The sequence below is a fragment of the Talpa occidentalis genome, unplaced genomic scaffold (genome assembly GCF_014898055.3).
Source record: "Talpa occidentalis isolate TD23 unplaced genomic scaffold, MPIMG_talOcc4v2.1 talOcc4.15, whole genome shotgun sequence".
In the NCBI taxonomy this organism is placed as follows: Eukaryota; Metazoa; Chordata; class Mammalia; order Eulipotyphla; family Talpidae; genus Talpa; species Talpa occidentalis.
In genome coordinates this window covers 44,097,272-44,119,453 of record NW_023601543.1, presented here as the reverse complement: position 1 = coordinate 44,119,453, position 22,182 = coordinate 44,097,272, and the positions used below count along the sequence as shown (strand labels likewise).

The following is a 22,182-nucleotide window of genomic DNA, read 5'->3' as shown; positions in this document are numbered from 1 at the left end:
GTCCTAAGCAGGCACGTTTTTTTCTTTTTTGGAGAGGGTAATTTTCTTCAACAACAACAACAAAGTACATTTGTTTCCCAAACTTGTTCCCAGTGAGGTATTTTTCTTCTTTAGTGATGCAGAAGTTCTTTTAGCTCTTAGGCCGTTATTCTCAGCTAAAATATTCCTTATATCCTACTTTCTGTTAATGCTATTACTATCAAGTTCCAGGCTACTAAAAGCAGGCACTCATATTTTTCAATTACAAATACTTAATGCTGTTTTCTCTACTTGAATGTCTTGAGTATGAAAATCCCTTGGTGGTCCAATTGTGCCTCAGGACCAAGAAAAAGCACTTATAAGCTGCTCTGTCAATTGACCAAAGTAACTCCCTAAGTACAATTAGAAATCGATGGAATTTCTTCTAACAAACTATAACCACTGATTTTTATTCTATGGTTATTCGCATTCTCTTTTCTAATACCTCCAAATGTATACTCAAGCTTGCACCTACTGCCAGGAGCATGTCCCCACTATCAATCATTTTGTTAGGCTCTTTACCATGAGAGCGAACCACACATACTTCAGGGCTCTCAGAGAAGTCACTGAAGCGTCTGTGACTAAAAATTATGATTGATAAGAAGATGATGAGTCAACTGTGCAAAGAGAAATTACAAGGGAATTCATCATAGCCGACAAAACGAGAGGTAAAAATAATCTTAACATGCCAATTTCTTAATTCACTACAGAAAACATACCCATCAATGTAATCAGTATACTTTTTTCCACAGGAAGAGTATATTCTTTTCCTATAGCCAAATTATAATCATAAAATTTGCTTAGTCAGCACAAAATCTAAACAAGTGGCATAATTAGATAAAATAAATGCTCAATAACAAAGACAGCTCAACATTCAAGTTTATACAAGTTTAACAGTACTTTTAGCTAAATGTGGGGTTATACTTTTCTTGACTATATTCTTTATCCCTTCTAAGTTATGCAAATTGTTTACAGTACCCCTTTATAACCAGAAAAAAATAACCATTTTGAAATAAGCTAGGAAAAATAACCAGTTATTAAAATAGAAATATTTAATTGTGGCTACATATAATTCTGGCATAAAATACCTAAGGAATAACACAAATACTGGTGGTCTACATGATGAAAATTAGGATTATTAGAAGGACAAAAAAGAACTGAATGAACAAACATGTTCATTCTTTTTTTTTTTTTAATTTTTATTTTATTTATTTATTTATTTATTTATTTATACAAGCACTGGGTATAGTCAGAAGCGCGGGTGGGTGAGAGAATTCACCAGAGCCAGAGCGGGGAGCAGAGCAGGCAGAAGGACCGAAGCACACTGCTGAGGGCAGCAGCGGGCGGCAGGAGAGGTCTGCGCGCCATGTGGGACCCTCCCTCAGGTGGCGGGGGAGCAGCCGGGGATCAAACCGGCGCTGCAGAGGCTGCAGGCAGCTTCACAGCCCAGCGCTCAACCGCTGCGCCAGCAGGGGAGGCCCCAAACATGTTCATTCTAAACAAGTGAATTTATAAATCAAATGCTATTACACTATCCCCAAGACAAAGTAGATTTTTACAAAGTAATTCTGAATTTCAAGTTAAGAATGAATTGTAGGGCCTCCCCTGTGGCGCAGTGGTTGAGCGCTGGGTTGTGAAGCTACTTGTGGCCTCTGCGGCGCTGGTTCGATCCCCAACTGCTCCCCTGCCACTGGAGGAGGGTCCCGCATGGTGCGCAGACCTCTCCTGCCGCCCGCTGCTCCCCTCAGCAGTGTACTTCGGTCCTTCTGCCTGCTCTGCTCCCCGCTCTGGCTCTGGTGAATTCTCTCACCCTCCCGTACTTCTGACTGTACCCAGTGCATGTATAAACAAACAAATAAATAAAAAACATGCCTCTATTAAAAAAAAACTAAAAAACTGTTTAAAAAAAAAAGAATGAATTGTAAAACAGTAGCTAAGGAAATATTGAGAAAGAATAAGTACAAATGTTTATTATGAAAAAGGAAGGAACAGACTAAGGATCAGCCAACTACAAGCTAACGGGTCAAATCTGGAGATTTGGGGTTTTTTTTTTTTTGTTTGTTTAGAGATTTTCATTTATTTATTTATTTATGCATACAAGAACTGGGGTATAGGCCAGAGGTACAGTGGGTAAGAGGATTCACCAGAGACACACAGTGGGGAGCAGAACAGGGGGATCTACTGAAATAGACTGCTGAGGGGAGCAGCGGGCGAGACAGGAGAGGTCTTCTGTGCCATGTGGGTCAGCTCCCTGGCTGGGGATTGAACTTAGGAACTCATGCTGCGGTGGTTGGCGATAGCTTGATAGTGCTGAGACTCTAATCCCTGTGCCACCAGGGAGGCCCTACAGTCAGATTTTGATGAACATAGCCTGCTCAGAGTTTATGGGTTGATTCTCCTAATGAATAGTTGCAACAGATTCTATGTGGCCCCAAGCCTAAAAGTGTTTACTGTCTGAACTTCTACAGGAAAATTTTCCAGCTCCTGCAACAGTCACTTAATTATGCTCTCACACTTTGGTGGCTCTTCCGAAGGGAGTTCATGAAGACCAAAAGAAGACAAATTTACAAGGTACTCCAATCCATGAGTAACATAAGTAAGCAGAAGCTAGAAGGTAAAGAATAAAGGTTGGAGAAGCCAGTTAACAGGAAAAGAAGCACAAATGGTATGGTGTAAGGAGCTTTAAAAACACTGATGTCCGGAATCAGTCCAGACCATGCTCAAGCATGAAAAAGTGCTGCACAAATAAAAAATAAACTAGGCCAATTATATTCTTTTCATTTGAGAGGAAAAAAGCACAGTGAGAACTAGGTGATTAGCAATGAAAGCCAAAGACAGGATAATAGTAGAGCCAGTCATGAGGAAGCATGTGCTGTGAAGATGATGATGAATAAGAAAAACCATAGGCGATAAGGCAGGAGAACATAAGAGCTGACTCGAGTCAATGGCAGAGTTGAAGGCTCACAAACTCCATGTGCTTAAAGTCCCCACAGAGCCATAGGTGTAGTTTCATGCCATAGTGTTGGCTGACAACACTGCACTGACAATCGGGAGTCATGGAGCAGGCTGTAGGATGCAGGATGCCGCTGAAGAGCAAGAGCCTGGCCTTTTTATTGATAGAATAATTATACAGCCATCAGTTGTGAGGGGAAGGAGGACAGAAAGAAAAGGGTGAAACTAGAAAATGTGCTGTCATCTATAGTATCAGGGGTTGTGGGACTGCCCTCCAGGCACTTCTCATCTGCTTTATGACAGTATTGTAATTGAGAACAAGTTCTAGATTCCTAGCCAAGAAATCAATCTTATCAACAAGGTGGTCCACTGATCAGCTTCTGGGGTCCCTTGTCATACATCAGTCCTGGGCATCAGTCCAGCATTCCTGGTCATTCTTCATGATGTATAAGTAGGGAGTAAGGTCATGCATAGATCCTCAGCCCCCAGTGCCCCCCACTTGCATACCTCACCATGCATACCCTTCCCAAGTCATACCTCACTATGCATACCCTTCCCAAAGTGATCAAGCTTTCTGCTCTTGATTGACTTGAAAGGTGCCTGTGACTGATTGACCAGGCAGTTCTAACCTGGTAGAGGAATATGCACAACTGCAAGCCACCGAGGAACAGCAGGCTCACACCAGTGTTCTTGAGCTTCCTATGAGACTCCTGTCTTCCTCACTGTGTATCTTACTGGTACATGCATGTGGTAAGTACTCTTGAGCTAAGCCATTTAGAAAATGGTACGCTCAGGGGTTAAAGGCAGCACTATCAAGCTATCGCCAGTCACTGCGGCACAAGTTCAATCCCCAGCCAGCCAGGGAGCTACCCACATGGCTCAGCATACCTCTCCTGTGTTGCCCATTGCTCCCCTCAGCAGTGTATTTCACTAGATCTGCCTATTCTGCTCCCCACTCTGTCTCTGGTGAATCCGCTCACCTCTGCCCCCTGCACCTCTGGCCTACACCCCAGTTCTTATATGCATAAATAAATAAACCTTAAAAAAAAAAAAGAGTTGAAGCAGTAAAGACAGAAGCATCTTTCAAAGTAAATATATTGAGATTAGGAACACTATGTGCTTAGTGGTCAAAATGTAGAAAACACCTAAATTAAATGGTGGTCACACTCAAAATCCTACCTAAAATAAACTCACCCACCCACAGTTCTTGAGAAGAGGTGGTCCTAGATAGCAATGAGTTGTAGAATATGACCTGCCCTGTCACAACTACCTGCCCTGTATATTCTACCTAAGTGCTAGGTCACTGCATGACTCAAAAGGTAATTGCCCAAGCAGGGGCGAGTTAAGCCACTGGCATTCTTCCACTGAGGAACAAAGTTGTGAAATGCATGAGGGAGAGAGGCCCCATTGCAGAGGGAGTGGAATCTTAAAGGACAGCATTGGGAAACAAGAGACAAGAGCAAAGTTTAGTGATGAGTCACTGAAAACTTATGAGGAAGCAGACTGTAATCAAAGCTAGGAGATAAAGTTTGAGTGGACAATGAGGAAGGCAACAAAGCAGAGACAAAGAGGAATTAAGACGTTATGTTCAGCATGACTACAGTTAACAATAGTGTACTGAGTATAGACAATTTGCCAAGAGTAGCTATCAGGTGCTCTCATTAAAAAATGCAAACTACATAAGTTAGCTTGACATTTGCTGGTAGTAATCATTTCACTAGCTTTATCAAATCATCATATGGTAAACCTTAAATGCATACAATTCTTGCTATAAAAAAAAAAGACGTGAGGGCCTCCCTGGCACAGGGGTTAGAGTCTCAGCGATATCAAGCTATTGCCAGACACTATGCATGAGTTTGATCCTTGGCCAGGGAGGTGACCCACATGGCATGGCAGACCTCTCCTATCTCGCCCTCTGTTCCCCTCAGCAGTGTATTTCAGTAGAGCTGCCTGTTCTGTGCCCCGCTCTGTCTCTGGTGAATCCTCGTACCTCCCCCACCCCCCAACACCTCTGGCCTACATCCCAGTTGTATACAAAAATAAATAAAAATAAATCTTTAAAAAAAAAAGTGAAAGATGGCATACTTTTACATGCTCTTGTTGCTGACATTCCCAGATAGGTCTTAGAACCATTTCCAATCTCAGAGAGGAAGCTGAATGTTAGGTTCTTTATTTATTATTATTTTTTTTATAGAGGCATGTTTATTTATTTATTTGTTTGTTTGTTTGTTTGTTTTGTTTATACACGCACTGGGTACAGTCAGAAGCGCGGGAGGGTGAGAGAATTCACCAGAGCCAGAGCAGGGAGCAGAACAGGCAGAAGGACCGAAGTACACTGCTGAGGGGAGCAGCGGGCGGCAGGAGAGGACTGCGCACCATATGGGACCCTCCTCCGGTGGCCGGGGAGCCGGGGAGGCCCAGGTTCTTTATTTTTTTAACTGTTCTTATTCAAATAAGGAATTTGTTTATTACATCCTTGTCTGCCTTAGAGGCTGGCCACACATGAATTGCCTAGCTGGCCCAAAGGAAGTCTATTTCTTGAAAATAATGCAGCCTACAATACCAGAAATTGTTAAAAGTATTTCAGCAGCAACAAAACCTTACCAAGAATATGAGTTTTCTGGAATTTGTTAAGGTGTCACAGTAGGGGATAACAGAATTTAAAATAGAATGAAAAATGCCACTAGTATTCCATGACAAAACTGCTAATTAGGCATTTAAAGCCATCAAAAGATGAAGCTGGGAGGATCTGGCAACTGTAGCTATAGAACAACTACAAAGTTTTTCTGTTAATGGTCAGGTAGTAAATATCTTAGGCGTTGCAGGCCATAAGCTCTGGGTCACAACAGTGTTACTTTGCCACTGTAGTATAAAAGCAGTCACGGACAATACATAATTGGCTGTTTTTAAATAAAACTGTACTTATGGACACTTAAATATGAATATCATATAAATTTCACTTTTTAAAAAGTTTTTCCGATGACAAGAAAATATGAACACTATTCTTTGCTCACAGGTTGTTAAAAAAAAAAAAGGGGGCCGGCTTTTGGCCCATGGCCCAGTTTGCTGACCCTTCATATACAGAAATAGAAGATTACATCAAAGATGATCAATGCACTTTTTTTCTTTGAAGATGCTATATTTATATATATATATGTTATATATATAATATGTTATATTTATATAAGTATGTTATATTTAACAGAATATCCCAAGGATATTCTGGTGACTGTATAAACCACTTAATGGACTGTTCTTGTTTTATTTATTTTTTTTATCATCTTAACCATATTCAAGTATACAGTTCTTTGGTGTTAAGTATATAAACATTGTTGAGCAACCAATCTACAGAATTTTTTCATCTTGTAAAACTGAAACTCAAAACTTTATTAAACAACAATTTCCTGCTTCCCCCTCACATCACTCCCAGCAAGTTCCTTCCAGCCCTTGGCAGCCACCAGATTTTAAACACTGTGGATCACAGGAAACCTGTCTACAGAAGGGATCTAGTCCAGAGGATGCTAGTTTGCACACACGGCTTCACTCAGGGTCTTATAAGGTTGTTTAATTCAAGTAGGAATTACAATTACAATGGACCGAAGATAAACACGTGTACAAACACAACTGGAACAAAAATTTCCTAAAACAATACTTACCTTTGTCAGATGGAGGTTAATATTTTCTTTAAAAAAAAAAACTATTCTATTGTAAGCTGTTCTTCTTTTTTTTTTTTTTTATTTTATTTATTTATTTGTTTGTTTGTTTGTTTATACATGCACTGGGTACAGTTAGAAGCGCGGGAGGGTGAGAGAATTCACCAGAGCCAGAGCGGGGAGCAGAGCAGGCAGAAGGACCGAAGTACACTGCTGAGGGGAGCAGCGGGCAGCAGGAGAGGTCTGCGTGCCATGTGGGACCCTCCTCCAGTGGCCGGGGAGCAACCGGGGATCGAACCGGCACCATAGAGGCCGCGGGTAGCTTTGCAACCCAGCGCTCAACCGCTGTGCCACCGGGGAGGCCCTGTAAGCTGTTCTTCTAATCTCTACAATTGCATTCAAAACTGACCAAATTTTTTTTATTTTAAAATTTTTATTATTGAGGTAATAACATTAGTTTACTGTACTGTGATTCAGGGATATAGGTCTATATCTTCTCAAACGCACATTACCACACCACATCCACCACCAAAGTACCTCTTACCATACACCACTGTGGCCTCTCCCCCCTTGTCCCTACCCCAACAAGCACTCTCAGTGTTGCAGTCATATTTCTAAGTTTTGTTTTGAAAATTGACATAGTTTTAAGTACTACTCAAGAGAATCTGCCAATCTCAGGCCAGCTGAAGGGTAATGCTATGCACCAATGTTTCATATTACATGGAAAAAAAAGGTAAGCTACAATTAAGCCAAAATGGTGAAGAGACAGAAGCTACAAGGATATGAAATTATTTATAAACATACAATGTTGACCTGTAGCATTTGAAAAAAAAAAAAAAAACTTAATAGTTCCAAACCAGGCTCCCTGTAGAGAGCTAGAAATTTTATCAATATTGGGCCTTCATTTCCACTAGGCAACAATCAGCAGGTGCCAAGTGGTAACAGTCTTTTCCTTTATTTTATTTATTTTTTAAAAAGATTTATTTATTTATGCTTATAAGAACTGGGGTATAGGCCAAAGGTGTGGGATTCACCAGAGACAGAGTGGGGAGGAGATTCACCAGAGAGACAGAGTGGGGAGCAAAACAGGCAGACTGACTGAAATACACTGCTGAGGGGAGCAACGGGTGAGTCAGGAGAGGTCTGCTGTGCCATGTGGGTCGCTCCCTGGCCGGGGATTGAACTTGTGCTTCAGTGGCTGGCAATAGCTTGAGAGCGCTCTGTCTTTAACACCTGTGCCACCAGCGAGGCCCCAGCCTTCTCCTTTTAATGAAAGGTGTGTGTTCCATGTGACCATGATCCCAAACACTCCTCTTAGAAGTATCAGCTGCTCTTTCTGTCACAGTTGCTCTACTGTTTTTAAAAATAGGGAAATCTCTTTTCTGGTGTCTTTGTCAAATGTAGATAAACAAAAGGAAAGCGAAAAGAAACCCAAAACTGCATTTCAAAGAAAAGAGAGAGAATGAATATCAGAACCATCTTATACACCAAACCCATCATGAACCATGCTGGCATTTGTAACTGCAACCCTTGAAGTAAACGATGGAGTAGCTAGTTGTTGATGGATGACTAGAACCTAGAAGAAACAAGCAAAGTAAAAGAAGCAGAGACTAGGGCCTCCCTGGTGGCACAAGGGGTTAAGTCTCAGCACTATGAAGCTACCAGCAACCACTGCAGTATGAGTTTAATCCAGGCCACATGGCTCAGCAGACCTCCCTTGTCTTGCCCACTGCTCCCTTCAGCAGTGTATTTTAGTAGATTTGCCTGTTCTGCTTCCTACTCTGTCTCTGGTGAATCCTCCCCTCTCCCCACCACACCTCTGGCCTGTACCCCAGCTCTTGTATGCAAAAATAAATAAAATAAATCTTAGGGAAAAAAAGCAGAGGTTGAGTGTAATCATTTTATACTCTGCAATATTAATTGCAGAACACAAAAGTGAAGACCTATAAATTGCTCCCCTCAGCAGTGTATTTCAGTCAATCTGCCTGTTCTGCTCCCCACTCTGTCTCTGGTGAATCTCACACCTCTGGCCTACACCCCAGTTCTTGTAAGCATAAATAAATAAATATTTAATCTTTAGAATAAATAAATATCTAATCTGGGATAAGATAGGCCTTGTAAATCTGTGTTTTGAGGAATTAGAATTGGGCTTTCAAAAGTAATCACAATTAGCAAAAGAAACAAACATAAGCAAGCTAACAACCACAATACACAGGTGAGGTTTAGAGGCTTACAAGCAAGTAAGCAGAACCCGATGAATAAGCTAAAAATATGAGGAGGAGAAAAAGAGAGAAAACAGAGTGAGTGGGTAAACCAACAGCTAATGAGAGAAATAAGACACGAAAGAGAAGCAGAAAGACAGAGAAGCTCAGTTATATAAATGGCACAATTCTATTACAAAGACCCACAAACTCCAGCTTCTGAGTTTCCTAGAACTTCTATCTCTAAGGGACATAACCCATTAAGGCCCCTTCCACTTTGAATTTTATGTGACCTTAGTCACCATAATCTCCCCACAAATAGCCAATTAATGGCTTGTCATTAGCTAACTGGAAATTTGCTTCTAGCCATCATAAGTGCCTAACTAAAGCAGAACTTGTGGAGCATCTTCTTTGTTTTAAAGATGTTGTGAAAACCAAAAAAAAAAAAAAAAAAAAAAAAAAAGATGTTGTGAAAACCAGTATGTGGTATCATGTAATTTAGATTTTCTACTACTAGTAAATAAATGAGACTTCGGGAGGCATGGTGAATGCTACAATCAATTTTAGAAAGCTAAACCTGATAGTATAAAGTGGACAAGTCATAGTGTCACCCATGCCCAAAATCTTTCTAAAGGAAACTGTACTGCAAAAAAGTTAGGTGAAAAAAGCATTCTTGTGACCAACTATCCCTTCTTTCAAATCTAAGTCTGGTCAGATCAAGGGTTAGTAAAATTCAGACTTGAGGACAGACATCTATAGGCTGGTCAGGAGCCTGTGACATGAAAGCTGTTTCCAAAACAAAGTTGAGGTGAGGACCTCCCTGGTGGCGCAAGGGGTAAAAGCACAACACTATGAAGCTATCCACAGCCTCTGCAGCACGAGTTCAATCCCCAGCCAGAGTGCTACCCACATGACGCAGCAGACTTCTGTCTCACCCGCTGTTCCCCTCAGCAGTGTATTTTGGTCAATCTGCCTGTCTGCTCCCAACTCTGTCTCTGGTGAATCCTCTCACCCTCCCACACCTATGGCCTGTACCCCAGCTCTTGTATGCATAAATAAATAAATCTTTAAAAAGAAAAAAACAAAGTTAAGGTGAGAAAATCAGATTCAACTTACAGTTGGGAGAAACAGGAACAGAAATTCAGCAACTGAAATGAATGGATACATAATGAAAGAACATCCCACAGCCTGTATGAGAATCATGAAAGATTTAAGTTAAGATCAACTAGTCAGTAAACACAGGAATCAGAAGCCTTGAATAAACTATCCATCAACTACAGAATAAAGAACAGAGGATAAGGAGCCCATTAGCAGGAGGAAGCGAATTCAGTATATAAAGAAAATAGGGGTGTATAGTTATTTGTGAGACTGTCACTTCCAAAGATAGTCAGGTATAATACCTCTGGATGCCTCATGACTGGGTTTGCCAGATAGTTTAAGAGTAATTAAAGATTCTGGATATACTTATGATAGCTGAGTTGTTAGTCTAAAGCACTTTGGGATTGTACGTAAGGAAAGAAAGACATTTGCACATACCAGTCAATAGGCGAATAGGTCCATGCCCCAACAAACAGCAGCTGCTATCTCTACAGTCTCAGGAAACTTAACAACCCATAGGCAATCAGATTCTCAATTTAATGACAGCGTGGAGGGCAGAGCTGAAGCAGATGGTCTGCAGAGAAAAAGATGAGGTAAATGAAAGCCATATCTATAAAGGAAGCAAAAGGTCTAATCATGAGTAAGGACAAAAGGTAAATATTCAGTAGCTAGGAAACAGAGGAAGAAAGAATATGAGGAAACCAGCTAGTAGCTGAAGCAAGATGACATATACAAAAAATCAAAGAAGTTCAATCCATTAATAACATCACACTGGAGTTGAATTCTGTATACTTTTCCAACAGATGGAAGTGAATCCATTCTTTGCAATAGAATTTGGATTGGAAGGAACAGACCCTCAAAAGAAATTTTGTTATCTGGAATTGGTTATACTGAAGCAACAAGGTAGACAGTCAAGCAAATCATCTTCACATCCCAGTACATAATGCTAACAATAAGCAAAACATCCAGTAACTACGAACAATGCTTTTGGAAACCTAAAACTGTGAAATATGGACGAAAGTAGGTAACTAGCAGCAGAGACTGGAGATGAAAAGGTGCTTTAAGAGGCTGCAAGGGGAAAAGAAAGGTGCAAACATGAGGAACCCACTATGACTAAGCAAAAACTACTAGAGAAGTTATAAGAATAGAATAAAATGTCAGGTATCAGCAAACTACAGAGCAGGTATCAGCCAACACCAGCCTATATAGGCCAAATCCAGTTGACTGTTTTATAAATAGTTTTGATGGAACACAGCCACATTCATTCATTAATGTACTGCTTATGACTGGCTTAATGCTACAAAGGTAGAAACCATATAGTCCACAAAACCTAAAATATTTATTATTAGGCTCTTTACAGAAAAAGTTTGCAGACTCCTGCCATCAGAGAGCATTAACAAAACTGAGAGGACATAGAGAAACAGGGGCAGAGAAAATACTTAAGTTATGTTTGAAAACATAACTGGAGAAAAGGTTCTGAAACTCCTGCTGAGACAGCTATGACTAAGTACCTTTACTATAAAAAGGGGCCTCATTAGTAGCCTAGGGGTTAAGTCTCAGCACTATCACCTCTAAGGCCTGGATTCCATCACGGCCAGGGAGCTACTCACATGGCACAGCAGACCTCTCCTGTCTCATCTACTTCTTCCCTCAGCAGTGCATTTCAGTCAGTCTTCCTGTTCTGTTCCCCACTCTGTCTCTGGTGAATCCTCTCACCCCCCACACCCCTGGCCTGTTCCCCAGTTCTTGTTTGCATAAACAAATAAATCTTTAAAAATAATAATAGGGCCTCCCCGGTGGCGCAGCGGTTGAGCGCTGGGTTGCGAAGCTGCCCGCGGCCTCAGCAGCGCCAGTTCGATCCCCGGCTGCTCCGGCCACTGGAGGAGGGTCCCACATGGCGTGCGGACCTCTCCTGCCGCCCGCTGCTCCCCTCAGCAGTGTACTTCGGTCCTTCTGCCTGCTCTGCTCCCTGCTCTGGCTCTAGTGAATTCTCTCATCCTCCCGCGCTTCTGACTGTACCCAGTGCATGTATAAACAAAACGAACAAACAAATAAATAAATAAATAAATAAAAAATAAAATAAAAATAGGGCCTCCCCGGTGGCGCAGCGGTTGAGCGCTGGGTTGCGAAGCTGCCCGCGGCCTCTGCGGCGCCGGTTCGATCCCCGGCTGCTTCCCGGCCACTGGAGGAGGGTCCCGCATGGCGCGCAGACCTCTCCTGCCGCCCGCTGCTCCCCTCAGCAGTGTACTTCGGTCCTTCTGCCTGCTCTGCTCCCTGCTCTGGCTCTGGTGAATTCTCTCACCCTCCCGCGCTTCTGACTGTACCCAGTGCATGTATAAACAAACAAACAAACAAATAAAGAAAGAAAGAAAACATGCCTCTATAAAAAAAAAAAAAGAGTGAAATAAAATAAAAAAAAATAAAAATAAAATAAAAATAATAATAATAGTGAACTACAAGAAAAATTATTTATCCTCATTGTGAAGTGCAAGTGGAGAAAAAACTATAAATAAGAAACTTGAGCTACATAAAACAATTCCTATGACAAATTGGGGAAAATATCTGCAATACATGGTAGATTAAAAATCTCAATGACTAAGAAACTCCAAAATAAAATCCAAAAAAGATTTTAACTGTTCTATTTCACTAGGAATCAAAGAAACAAAAATCAAAACACCAAGGGAGACCTCTTATCACCTTCACAATTCTCAATTAAAAAAAACAAAACTATGGGCCTCCCTGGTAGCACAAGGGGTTAAGATACAACCTATGAAGATGTCTGCAGCCACTGAAGCATAAGTTCGATCCCTGGCAAAGGAACTACCCGCATGGCACAGCAGACCTCTCCTGACTTGCTCGCTGCTCCCCTCAGCAGTGTTTTTCAGTCGATCTACCTGTTCTGCTCCCCACTCTGTCTCTGGTGAATCCTCTCACCCTCACACCTCTGGCTTGTACCCCAATTCTTGTATGCATAAATAAATAAATCTTTAAAAAAAGGAACTAAAAGGTCAGTTCATTTTTAGGCAAACTATTAACTATACTGTACCAAACACAACAAAAAAGTCAAAGAAAAATATTCATTTCCATGTTCAACAATCATTTACTTGATTCAAAGACCTACCCCTCTGTCCAGATAATCCTGAAAGCCAATTTTTAAAAAAAGATTTATTTAATTTATGCATACAAGAAGCTGGACTCTAGGTGTGGGGGCAGGGAGGGGCATGGTGAGAGGATTCACCAGAGGCAGAGCTGGGAGCAGAATAGGCAGATCTACTGAAATACACTGCTGAGGGGAGCAGTGGGCGAGACAGGGGAGGTCTGCTGCACCATGTGGATCAGCTCCCTGGCTGGGAATCAAATTCATGCCACAGTGGCTGGAGATAGCTTGACAGTACTGAGCTTTAACCCCTGCACCACCAGGGAGGCTCCTGAAAGCCAAATTTAGGATTTGACATAGAAAATTAGCAAAACCACAGTCCTCTACCTTGGCTATTTGAATAGTGATTATAGCCAAATTAACTTCTGTATTAGACTCAACTGTGTGCCTAATTAGGTAGACAATATATGCTAGTGAAGAAGGTAAACACTAGAGCTGATAATGTTAAGGATAAGCAATTCTGATCTACTATTGGTGGGAATGCAAGTTGGTGCTATCTATAAGGAAAATGGTATGAAAATCCAGGAATACAGCTATCATAGCAGCACTGTCCACAATTTTTAAGTCATGGAACCAACCTAAGTGCCCTCCAGCAGATGAATGGATAAAGAAACTGTGGAATATATACTCAATGGAATACTACACACCTGTGGAAAAAAGATTAAATTATGGCTTTGGGGAGAAAAATGAATGGACCTCCAGGTGATTATGATAAGTGAAATTAAGTCAGAAAATGAAAGAGCTACTGCATGGTTTCACTCATCTATGGAATATAAATAACCAATAAACATACACAGGCATAATACAGAAGGAATAAATCTTGGACTTAGTGAAAGAAATTAATGGTTAACAGAGGGAACAGAGAAAAGAGAGAAGGGTTCTGGGAAGGAGGCAGAGAGGGTATTGGCACAGACAGTTTGGTGGAGAGTGAGTGGATCATGAGGACATATGGAGGAGCAAAAAATATTATGTCCAAAATTAAAAAAAAGAAGAACATGAATATAGACAACTGTCACTTTTAAGCCATGCAAAGAAAAACCTACGGCAAGAAACAGGATTCTCTAAAGAATGGTAATAACGTGGTCCATGAAGATTATATTACTCTACCAAGAACTCAAGTCAATATCTAGATGACTATCAAGTCATATGCATAAAGCATAGCTCACATAAGAGACATTGCAGTGCTAATTCAAGTATGGCTGTGTTATTCTATGAGGAAAATTACAAAGAATGCTTGCTTTGACATACAAGTTTTTCTGTTCTCAAGTCTTCCTCTGTACACTATAGAGTAGGGAAGGTATGCTACAGCTCCTGAGATGAAACTAGACAAATAACTTTTTGTAAATAAAGTTTTATTGGAATACAGCCTTGCCCATTTGTTTCCATATTGTCAATAGCTGTTTTCATGCTACAGAGGGGGGAGATGTACACCTGCAGAGAGAAATCATATACTGTCCACGATCTCCCTGGTGGCTCAAGGGATTAAATCTCAGGACTATGACGCTATCTAGCAGGCAGCCACTATAGCATAGATCGATCCCCAGCCAGGGAGGTATCCACAGAGGTAACCACATGGCGAAGCAGACCTCTCCTGTCTCGCACACTGCCCCCCCACAGCAGTGCATTTCAGTCAATCTGCCTGTTCTCCCCACTCTGTCTCTGGTGAATACTCTCATACCACTCCCCCTTCTGCACCTCTGGTGGGCACCCCAGCTCTTGTGTGCATAAAAAAATAAATCTTAAAAAAAATCACATACTGGGCCTCCCGGGTGGCGCAGCAGTTGAGCGCTGGGTTGCGAAGCTGCCCGCAGCCTCTGCACGCGGATTCAATCCCCGGCTGCTGCCCGGCCACCAGAGGAGGGTCCCACATGGCATGCAGACCTCTCCTGCTGCCCGCTGCTCCCCTCAGCAGTGTACTTCGGTCCTTCTGCCTGCTCTGCTCCCCGCTCTGGCTCTGGTGAATTCTCTCACCCTCCTGCGCTTCTGACTGTACCCAGTGCTTGTATAAATAAATAAATAAATAAATAAATAAATAAATAAATCTTTAAAAAAAAATCATATACTGTCCAAAAATTAACAATATAAGAAAAAGGTACTTAATTTTAAAATAAATTTATTTTTTTAAAAAAAGCCAAAAACCTAGGGTAAAGTCATAATTACAAAACATACATTACAATTTTTTGGATACTTGAGAATGGCTACATTTTAAAATGATGTCCCTGAAAAGAAATAGGATAAATGAGTAACTACAATGTGGCATTCCAAACACTAGTTTTTTCCTGCATGTATAGCCCAATTTGTGAAATGTGCTTTTGGAGAGAGTTTAATTTGATGGGAAGAAACTCAGAGGTAAACTATGAGATTCTATACTTTCTAAGATCAGCTGTAAATCTAAGTCCCACAGAAAAGAAAATGTGAAAGGGGGAATTTGGAGACATCCAGAAGTTGGCATATCTCTGTGAAGGGCCAGATGGTAATGCTTCAGGCTCTATGGACCATACAGTCCCTGTTGCAACTACTCGTCTACTGTAGTGCAAAGGCAACAACGGACAATAATGAATGAGTGTGACTATGTTTCAAAACAACTTTATTTATGAAAACAGTTGGCACGTGGGCCATAGCTTACCAACTCCTAGTCTATGCTAACTATGTGGACACTATTACCTTACCAGCAATCACATTTACAGAAGTATTAACTGAATGATAGGTACTTGTTTTCCATTTGCTATGAACAGAAAGTAATTTTGAATATTATCTAACAGCATAGATGTTCATGCAGAATTCTAGCTAGAACATGTTGATCTGCACAGCAGGCTGTTCTAGTCCCAATGCACCTGCACTTGAGTTAACATTCTGCAAGTGAAAGGATTTTCAGTTGGTACTCTGAGTCTTGTGAACCTTTTTTTTTTTTTTTTTGGTTTGGTATAAAAGTCTAAACTCACAGAAATTGTCCAATATAAACATCATGCAGGAGAGTACAAGTGAAAATGAAGAAGACAAAGGTAAATAAACAAATGGTGAATGGCTGTGTGGAAGAGAAATAAATGCTAGTCCACCTATAGGGTCATGATGAAAAGTTAGAGGACCCACCCATGCCTTTCTTATGCATCTGTATCTCCCTTCCAGAATGAACCTTTCATGCATGGCCCTTTGTCCTGGAAGACAGTGACAAGAGGAACCCATGAGAGGCAGCTTCGATTATAGTGAGGTGAGTTAGGGTCTTTGGACTGTGACACATAGTTTCACTCCTGATTCCCTGTGTTCCACTGGTGACATCATGTCTCTGATCCTCAGTTTTGTTATCTGTAAAGTAGGAAAAAATCCTACTCAGAGTTATTGTTAAGTTAAAGTGAGATGACAAATACATGTAAAGCATTTGTCTATAAAAGGTATTTTTAAAAGATAAATGTTATAATTATTAGATGACTAAAAAGGAAAGTTTCAAAAGCTGTGCTAGATGACTTGCCTAAAGAGAAAGAAAGAAAAAAACAATAGGGCTGTTGTCACAAAAGGAGAGGAGGGGGGTTAATGGAGATACGGAAGTCCTAGGCAAAGAGCTGCGTTTAGGCTGTGAAGCCAGGTTTATACAACCCACTTTGACCCATGCAGAAAAAGAGGTAGGAACACTTTTTAAAGCAGGATGCTAACATTCATATTTTTACATGGGAGGCAATATCATTTTTTTTAAAGTTTTTTTTTTTTTATAGAGGCATGTTTTATTTATTTATTTGTTTGTTTTGTTTATACATGCACTGGGTACAGTCAGAAGCGTAGGAGGGTGAGAGAATTCACCAGAGCCAGAGCGGGGAGCAGAGCCGGCAGAAGGACCGAAGTACACTGATGAGGGGAGCAGCGGGCGGCAGGAGAGGTCTGCATGCCATGTGGGACCCTCCTCTGGTGGCCGGGGAGCAGCCGGGGATCGAACCGGCGCCGCAGAGGCCGCGGGCAGCTTCGCAACCCAACGCTCAACAGCTGCGCCACCGGGGAGGTCCAGGAGGCAATATCATTTTAAAAAAAGTTCTGGTGGGGGACACAGAATGCAGGGATTCCCTTTATATTAATGACTATTCCAAGCTTCCCCCCAGGAAAAGTCAACTTTTCTATTATTCAGGTTGTTTATGAATGCTAATCTAATTATCTCAGTAGGAATTACTTAAATTAAACACTCCAGAGCTTGCTCCAGGAACATTATTCTAATGAAGGTACCATCTCAAGACCATCTTCATGGGAAAAGATGACCTTTCTCACTTGCATGAAAAACGGAAGATACCAAGTAATGAATGCTCTAGTCCTTAAGCATTAACTCCAGACTGGATGCTACTAGCTTAAGACAGGGATGGCAGAGATAGCCCAAGAATGGCCATTTAGTAGATGCTGTCTCATTTGAGCATGAATCATTTCGGTGCTTCCTAAAGTCCATTGGGGGGGTTTGACGTTTGAGGAGTCAAAAATGAACACTTGTCCAGTTGATTCATGAGGAATGCGACCCAGAAGACACTGCTTCTCTGACATTATCAATACAAAGTGCCACATGTTCGGTGGCTGAAAAAGCAAACCTCTGTTATGAGCATACTTTTGCCAGGATTTATGCAGCTCCACAGCCTGATAAAGAAAAACCTTCAACAAATCTTTTGAAGGAAGACTCTACGTTTAAGGGGAGTTCAAGCAGTGTCATGTTGACAACTATTTGTGACACGCACCTTATGCCATCTTGTTTACTTGGGAACCACTTCAGTTCTCATTCTTCAGAGGTGCTCATGGACTGGGTAAGTGCATAATCTACCCCAACTGCTTTGAGAAGGATGAATTATAGTACAAAAGCAGCACTGGCTCCAGGGGCCTCCCTGGTGGCACAAGGGGTTAAGACTTAAGCAGCTGTGAAGCTGTCTGCAGCCACTGCTGCATGAGTTTGATCCCGGCCCACCAGGGAGCTACCCACATGGCGCAGCAGACCTTTCCTGACTTGCCCCGCTGCTCCCCTTAGCAGTGTATTTCAGTCAATCTGCCTGTTCTGCTCCCCACCCTGTCTCTAGTGAATCCTCTCACCCCCCCACCCCACCCCTGCACCTCTGGCCTGTACCCCAGTTCTTATATGCATAAATAAATAAATCTTTTTTTTAAAAAAGCATTGGCTCCTGAAAAAGGCACTTTTTTTTAAGAGCCTCCCAGAGGAAGTCAGTCTTTGTTCCCCTACTTACCTTATTCACTGTTACCTTAATCACTGAGAGGGCACCCCCCTCTTCTGCTGCATGTTCACTCACATGATCTGGTGGACTTTCTAAAACACTTGCCAAAGATAACCTTCACAATTCAGCCTAGAGAGGGGTTACAAAAAGGAAAAAAAATTGTTTTTATCACCTATGATCTTCCCATACTCAGTCTGCCCAGGTTCTACCACAATGAGGAGCAGTGGTAGGTATTAAAAGGGGAAATGGGAAGTGGAGAGAAAAATCCATGACTGGATTACTTAGGCTAACTCAATCATTATTTTGAAAGATTTATTTATGTATATACAAGCTGGGGTACAGGCCAGAAGTACCGGGGTGGTATGGGGTGAGAGGATTCACCAGAGATAAGGGTGGGGAGCAGAACAGGAAGACTTACTGAAACACACTGCTGAGGGGAGCAGCAGGCGAGACAAGAGAAGTCTGCTGCTCCATGTAAGTTAGTTCCCTGGTTGGGGATCAAACTCATGCTGCAGTGGCTTCCTATAGTTTCACAGTGCTGAGACTTAACTCCTTGCGCCACCAGGGAGGCCCTAACCCAACCATTTTTAATGTGATTTTTCATATCACATATGATGTGGTATGATATTTCATATCACAATGGAAAAACTTACAATGTAACATTTACGATACATTGCACATTTACTAGTTATTCCTTTGTCTACTCTCACAAGAACAAAAGATTCAAATGACGAAAACTCTGTTAATTGATATCTAGAAGACTCTTGACACTTGGTAAGCATTTAACAACTGTCTATTGGAAGAAGATGGGCTGAATCACGATCTGTTTTCTGCCACCAACAGGGAGCACACCCAAAACCAGAGAGAACTTACCAACCGTCCACTAAGACAGCCACAGTGACAGTATCCATCCTGACTGGGCAGGAAGCCTCAGTATAAGTGACAAGTGTTGCTCTTGACCAATAACAAGCTTTCTGGTTGCCCAGGAATTGGCATTTTTAATAAGCATCCCAGGTGATTTTAGGCATGATAACATTTTACACCATAGAAATTTCCTTTATCAAGGGAGCACAATCTCAGAGACTATTATAAAAAATAATTCAGTGTGGAATAAAAGTGTTTCTGTCTCATATGGTCTCCTTCTCTCAGAAGGAATCTTGAGGAAGCCATAGGTAGAAGACACAATACTAGCCTGGATTCAATCCATTTTCTACACCAACTAGTTATAATCTTTGGCACGATATCTAATTATCCCATGTGCAAAAATAGGCAAATGGGAAAAGGAGAAAGTTAGGTTCATTATTCTGTAGTGTAGCCTCAACATTTTAAAACTTTTTTTTCATTATCACAATGGGAAAAGATCAAATAATTGTCTAGTGCCTATTAAAACTACTTTCCCTTCCCAGGAACTGGGCAAGCCCACCAAAGCCACTGAGCACTTACCAAGACTTCACAACGGTTTGATAACCACATTCAGGATGCTGATTTGAGCCTCTGGCAATTTTCTAGTAAACTCACTGAGCAGGGCAGGACTCAGTATACCTCTTCAACAGAAGCATGGATTCTGATCCTGTTTGGTTGGACCTGTGTAAGATGAAAGAGTTGGACCTGTATAAGATGTAAGAGTCAAGGTTTCAGATCTAGCTTTAATTTTACTTTTACCACCTTGGTGAAGTGAACCAACTCTACCTAGGACCTCAGATTTCACTCTTACTAAGCATTATTACCAATACAAGTATGCTCTTTATCTGGCAAAGACTGTTGAAAGACCTACAGTTATTCTATAATAAGGATTCTTGTCTCCATTTTAAATGAGAAAACGTGGTAACAGAGGTACCAACTCACTACACCACAGTGTCAGGCTCAGAAGTGAAGTCCAATGCTAACTGATCTTCATAGTTGCCTGCAAGTCCTTCAAGTCCGTCTCCTCCTTTATATTTATACCTCAATATCCCTATCTTTGAATGGGGGTAAACTTGATCTCTTAGGGCCCCTTCTATGTCTGGCAGTTAATGACCCTCTGTTCCAAACTCCTATCTAAAAACATCCCCTAAAAGTGACCGAAATCTCCATCTAGTCATCAGATGGCATTTGGTTCACATTAATGAGGAAAAGGTAACAAGGTTTGTCATTTACAGTTTCAATTTTCTCAGTACTCACCTTACACATATGTGAAAAGGAACCAAACATATCTGCACCTTTCCTTTATCAGCTACCTGGTTTACCAAAAGGATTATAAGGAGGCAGGCGGACTTACAGCTAGTCCTCTAGACTTCCCGAACTCAGCTACTAAAAGGAATGGGGCTCTGATACCTGAGACCACAAAAGACAAGCCAAAGACCTGTCCATCCAGTCTCCCCCAGCCCCCAAGGGTCCTTCCTTTGTAAGGAAGCAGCCTATTACCTCTAGTTTACTGCTCCCTAACAACTTAGCATGAAAAGCAACCCAGAAATCTGGCAATTAATTCAGAAATGGCCCAAAGCCCAGGCTATTATAACTATGTTTCTTGTTACTTGGTGAGGTGTAGCAGGCAACCCTCAAACTCCAGGAGGACCCAAGGAGCAATTTCCCAGTGCTCATCTTTCACCACCAGCATAAACCTGTCTAATAATCTACTAGTGACTATGAGGTCCAAGCGGGGGTGGGGGGGTGTGTGTGGGGTGTGTGTGTGTGTGTGTGTGTGTTTAGAAGGAACCTTGATAGGTTCAAGCCATCTCTTTATTGAATAAAGCAAAGCAGCCATTACTAGAGCAAGAGCTGCATACCCACAAGCAGCTGCTGCCACTAGCAATTAAAAGCCCTGAAGGGCAAGGATAGGAAAGGAATGTGTACAAGGCCTAATTGGGAAATGAATGGTGGGCATAAACCCTAATGCCAAAATGCCTATACTAAAGAGACAAGAATAGGAATTTGATAGACACTTTCTCTGAAGACAGATCTTTTTTCTACTGCTCCATTCTCCCACCCTACCCAGTTCTTTTTCAAACTAAATGGCTTCAGTTTGCAGTACCTACACTGCCCCCATTTATTCCACAGCTGTTCAGGTCAACAAATTTCAAAATGAAAATGGTTTCAATATTTATCTAACTTTGAAAGTCATAAATGCACACTGAAAAACAATACCAAAAACACATTTTGAAAGTAAAACAAAACAAAACAAAAACTCACAGAATCCCTGAAAGTTTTAACACTTGGAGTATGTTGTTCCAACTATTAGAATGTCGGAAAAGTCATTGAGCATCTTTGCTTGAAAAACATAGAAAAAATATGTCACGGGCGCGGGGTGTTGGGGAGGGTCTCCCTGATGGCCTAGGGGTTAAGTTTCAGTGCTATCACCACTTCGGCCTGAGTTCCATCCCCAGCCAGGGAGCTAACCCACGTATTGCGCAGCAGACCTCTCCTGTCTTGCCCGCTGCTCCCCTCAGCAGTGTATTTCAGTCAATCCGCCTCTGCTGTTCCCCACTCTGTCTCTGGTGAATCCTCTCACCCCCTGTACTTCTGGCCTACACCCCAGTTCTTCTACACACACAAAAAGAAAAAAAGTCATTATGTTTCCAAGAACCCAATACATGTACAAGCATGAATTTTTATTTTGCAAAAATTAGATGAAATCATACCACTCTTCTGTAGCATTTTTGCCAATTAATATGCTGGCTACATCTTCCCACATCAAATATTCAGCTGCAAGACTTTTTTAATTTTTAAATTAGTATATGAATACACCAAAATATCTAAATTAGGTAAGTATTTCCATTTTTTACTGCTATGAACATTGTGAACATTTCCATACCTAAATCTTTTAGACTATCCTCAGATTCTTTCTTTAGAATTTCTTTACAGTATTTGGGGAGGACCTCCCTGGCAGTGCAAGGGGTTAAGACGCAACCTATGAAGCTATCCGCAGCCACAGCACGAGT

The 22,182-nt window shown here is 41.5% G+C and overlaps 1 long non-coding RNA gene across 5 annotated transcripts in view; it reads right to left on the bottom strand.

Annotated features, from left to right (window-relative positions):
- The window catches only part of LOC119246067 (uncharacterized), a 44,414-nt gene that overhangs the window by 12,659 nt on the left and 9,573 nt on the right, over positions 1 to 22,182 (bottom strand). For 3 of the 5 annotated variants that reach the window (XR_005125454.2, XR_008552000.1, XR_005125455.2), the window contains exons 2-4: positions 19,709 to 19,849; positions 18,278 to 18,394; positions 9,941 to 10,496 (exon numbers count right to left, since the gene is read on the bottom strand). This is a non-coding gene — a long non-coding RNA (uncharacterized LOC119246067). The remainder of the gene's footprint in view (positions 1 to 9,940; positions 10,497 to 18,277; positions 18,395 to 19,708; positions 19,850 to 22,182) is intronic. The other 2 variants (XR_008552001.1, XR_005125456.2) reach the window with 2 other exon arrangements.